The sequence below is a fragment of the Sinocyclocheilus grahami genome, unplaced genomic scaffold (assembly GCF_001515645.1).
Source record: "Sinocyclocheilus grahami isolate Dianchi unplaced genomic scaffold, SAMN03320097.WGS_v1.1 scaffold920.1, whole genome shotgun sequence".
Lineage (NCBI taxonomy): Eukaryota > Metazoa > Chordata > Actinopteri > Cypriniformes > Cyprinidae > Sinocyclocheilus > Sinocyclocheilus grahami.
The window spans coordinates 120796-125029 of record NW_015506099.1 but is presented as its reverse complement, the minus strand read 5'-3'; the positions used below and the strand labels follow the sequence as shown (position 1 = coordinate 125029).

Below are 4234 nucleotides of genomic sequence, written 5' to 3'. Positions count from 1 at the left end.
TTTTTTTTTAAATTAAGGATGAAAATATGTCAAATTTCCTAGGCCGGACATCACTTTTGGCCACTACTATATGGCAATTAATTAACTTTCCAACTGACCACCAAACCATATTGCAAAAACAAGCCACTTTTATGAGGATTGTGGGCTTTCATGGAGTTGTTGGAGCCACTGATTGAACTCGTGTTCACATCATTGCTTCAACTGTAAACGAGGAGACATACCAATAGAAAACGAAGCATCAGTAATAATTTGTGATAATTTTGCACAATGCAAAGCTAAAAAAAAACATTTAAATATTAAAATATTTCAGTGTCTTAATTAAATGATTTTATTGTAGTTACATTAAATGATTGGTCTTGTGCTGCTGTGACTTTACATGAGCAGGCTCACTATTGGCTGATTCAGAGGTTGAGGTCAGCCATTTTGTGTTGACATCATTGTAGTCCTTAGTTCACAACACTTAAGTGTCAGCTCAGTCAACACTTAAGAATCAGTCTTAGACTTTACTGAAAGCTGCTTTTAGCTTCTTTATAAAAGTATCCTACTCTTAGAAAAGTCCTACTTTTTACTAAGAATTTTTTGACACTTAAGTCAAAGCTTAAGACTATTCTTAAGAGCAATTCTGAGAAGTTTTATTCATACAGGCCCAGGGCCCGTATTCACAAAACATCTTAAGGCTAAAAGCAGCTCATAACTAACCGATTTAGGAGAAAATCTTAAAAATAATGGGCGTGTCAGTCCTAAATGTAGAACTCCAAAATTTTTGTTCTAAGAGTATTTCACAAAGCGTTTTAGCGCTAAAATTAGCTCCTAAATCTGTGAAACATTAGGAGTAGTGAAGACCAAATCTGAACTATCCTAAAATGGCTGTTGCCAGCAATCTACCTTGGAATATAAACATTTTAGAAACATTTGACGATAATGAGCTTTTAAAAAGGTATCGGCTTTGGTTTGGAGGTTATCCCAACTCCAAATTTTTGATTATATCCTTAATATATAGCTGTTCAGTAATATATAGCTGTATCCAGTTTGGTTTTCTTTTATGTTTGCATGTCTTACTATCAGCCATGATTATTCTACTCTCCTAATTAAAAGGCTGTTTATATGCATATTACCAAAATGTTATTAGTCGCTTAGTCACAGAAAAAAAACACATGAGCTGGCGAAATCTCGCAGTCTGTGACAGACAAATCGTTAACGGCTGGTCTATGTGGTAATATAGTACATCAGTCAGGACATCCATATGCTCTCCTAACATTCATCGACCTCAAATATGGCTTATCATCTGAAAAATGTATGTAGTAGCAACTTTACATGGCAGCTCAATCTAATCTCAATCTTAGCCTAGAAAAAAGTGCGCTGTTCACGTGTTTGTGCGTGTGTGGAAGCTGAACAGTAGCGCGCTTGGGCTACTGCATGACAGATGGAGGCGCTGGCGCATCATTTGCTCTTAAAATACTTCAACATTTTTGGTCATACAGATAAGAGAAATGCATCTTTTGCATCTGTAAAGACTCTACGTTTATTCGTCTGCACTCAGAATAACAACGAAACGTTGCGCTTTTGTAAAATAATGAAAGCAAACAGGATGCGCTTTCTGCTGTCTCGGACTCTGTGAACTTGAGCGCGTCATTCGAACTCCGTGTATGCTTGCCTTATTACAGACATGAAAAAAATATCTATAGGCCTAGAGAGTGACATTTTTAAATGAAAAAAAATTCAAATAGAAAACAAATATTCTCAGATTATGTAATCCGTATGAAACATGCATACAGGCGCATACTGTGGAGATGACGAGTCAGTGTCGCCGACTTCATCTCTTAAACCGAAAACAGAAAGCACTAGTGTAACAATAAATTATTGAAACGTTAATGCAGTGTACTTGCTGTTTTTCCCTAACACATTCATACTTATTATATTTGCCGGTGTGCTGTGGCAAGCCTTTTTTTGAGTGCGCATGAGCGCTTATTAGGCTATGTAGGCAATTAAATGCTCATTATTATGATTAATATAGTTTATTAATAAAAGTGCGACTAAAAGTCGACTAATGCTTAAAATGAACAACTACTAGTCGACCAGAAAAATCTTTAGTCGAGGGCAGCCCTAATGCATATTGACTAATTGTTTATGAGAAGAATACATATAAGAGACTGATAATTAGCTGAATATATAGACTGTTTAATTAGTGACACTTAGCCTGCATTATAAAATCTTTATTTGAATATGGCAATTAACATTTTAATTTTAAAGCTTTTATTTGAATATGGCAACATAATATCGCATTCTACAATATTTCTATGAATAAATCTCTGACAGAGACTATTAGCCAATCACTGTGTGCATAGTTAGTAATTATGCTGACATCATCCATAGCAACAAGGTCAACCTGCCCTTACCCTTTAGAGTAGACTACACAATGCCGGCTGTTCTGACTCACAGACTGTAAGTACGTTTTTATATTTTATATTTTTTTATATTTAAAGCAAGTTTTTTGGGCAGTGTAGAGTAGGGCTTGTTGTTTGTAATTTCTTTGTAAAATCACAAATGCAGACATGGTTTTATGTTTACGCGGTGCGATGCGATGTAATGCAACGCAACGTGTAAAAAGACAGTATAAGTCATTATAATCCATAATTATGTCCCCACTGGATGCAACAAATGCCTCGTTTATAATGGGTTTTCATGTTTTTGAATCATCACTCCAGCCTGACAGGGCATCATCACAGTATGGTAGGGGCGTAACATTTCCGTCACATGCTTGAGGTATTCGGCCAAACATAACGCACTGGATAGCTGGCAATCACAGCACACCTTGCTTTTCGGACCGATGAGTTTTGTAAAAATCGATGCGTTTCAGAGAGGCGGGGCATAGAGGAGAAGCAATAATGTACAGTATGTGGAAAATAATGTGTTTTTTAACCTTAAACCGCATAAACACATTTCATTACACCAAATACACACAATAATGTTCTTTTTAGCAACATAATATTACCCCTTTCAAGATTTCTGTCTATTCCTTAGTAAAAGTTTGTCTCAGCAGCTTTGTGAATAGGTTTTAAGAGAAAATTCTTAGCTAAAAACTATTTAGGAGAACTCTTAGTGGTAATGTTTTGTGAATACGGGCCCAGACGTCTATGGTACTGGTATTTATTTAAAGGAACTAAATAAATATAGGATTTAAATTGATTTAACGAGTTTGTTTGCCCATATAATCTATAAGGAAATTGTGTGTAAATTTATTTGGCTTGCTGTCCCCTGATGAGGGGGTCGATGAAGCAGCTTCAACTCGAGCTCTGATATACCCCCAGGGACTTGATATAGGATGATTACGAAGGGCAAGGTAGCTAAGATGAAGGTGGAGTTTTGGGGAGGTGGAGGGATGCTGGAACAGCTGCGACTGGAGAGAGGTAAGCAGCTGCTTATATACTCTGGCTGTTGATTGAAAGATTAGATGGGCTCGCTCCTCCCTAACTTACGTTAAGGAACTTCATTTAACGAGTTTGTTTGCCCATATAATCTATAAGGAAATTGTGTGTAAATTTATTTGGCTTGCTGTCCCCTGATGAGGGGGTCGATGAAGCAGCTTCAACTCGAGCTCTGATATACCCCCCAAAAGTGCAGAAATAAATTTGGGACAGCAAGTTGAGTTTAGCGAATTCAACATATCTGAGGGTTTAAGTATACGGGATACCCAAGTACTTGAAGAATAATGGTGATACCCCCCAAAAGGAGTACAATTTTTAAGCTATACTAATGATGATGGTGAGAGAGCCGCGCTTTGGAACTTTAATTAAGGAGCATCTTATTGCTGCACTGCTGCGGCAGTGACTTTCCTGGAATTACTCCTGCGGGAGTATCTCAGGACTGGAGGTTTGAGAGCGTAGCTGGAAGTCCACCCCGCTGCACATCCGTGCCATGGAGCCCTATGAAGTAAAAAATACCATGGGGCCCCTAGATGTCATGGATGGGGCAGGGTGTCCTCAGCTCTGAAGGGAAACGGGCCACGTACATCCAAAGAGACCCCCCCCCCCGCTGCAGAAAGAGGGAGCCCGCGGTGTATATATAAATGCAGAGCTACCACCTGAGGGACAGATGAACCTTGGTACCTCCAGTCCGCTTGTTCGGATAGGAGGGCTCCCGCTGTGATCCGAACGGGAGAGCCCCCATAGTTAATAACATGGAGGATCACACGGCGATTCGGAAAGGGGGAGCCCCCACTGCGCCCGAACAGAAA

The 4234-nt window shown here is 38.9% G+C and overlaps 1 long non-coding RNA gene across 1 annotated transcript in view; it reads right to left on the bottom strand.

Annotated features, from left to right (window-relative positions):
• LOC107564275 (uncharacterized) overlaps positions 1-98 on the bottom strand; it is a 1388-nt gene extending 1290 nt beyond the window's left edge. The window contains exon 1 of the long non-coding RNA XR_001606200.1: positions 50-98. This is a non-coding gene — a long non-coding RNA (uncharacterized lncRNA). The remainder of the gene's footprint in view (positions 1-49) is intronic.
• Positions 99-4234: the final 4136 nt, after the last annotated feature.